Raw genomic sequence first — 266 nt, 5'->3', positions numbered from 1 at the left:
CGCTTCGCGCCCCCCCCCCCAAGCCCCCCCGCGCGCGTAAGTCGTTTACGCGCCATATTAGTTATGCGCCATTGTAGTTGTGTCCCTGTGTCCCACCTGTGAATATAGATAGATTTATATATGTGTTTCAAACTACGCAAAAATTGCGAATAAACAACATTCTTGGCTTTCCCATTGTCTGTGCATATGCAAAGCCGTATGTACTAATAATGACGTCATATACAAACGCTCTTTTTACAAACAAACAAACATGCATCCACATAACT

This window comes from Artemia franciscana, chromosome 19 (genome assembly GCF_032884065.1).
Source record: "Artemia franciscana chromosome 19, ASM3288406v1, whole genome shotgun sequence".
NCBI lineage: Eukaryota > Metazoa > Arthropoda > Branchiopoda > Anostraca > Artemiidae > Artemia > Artemia franciscana.
Note: the sequence above shows the minus strand (reverse complement) of the source record.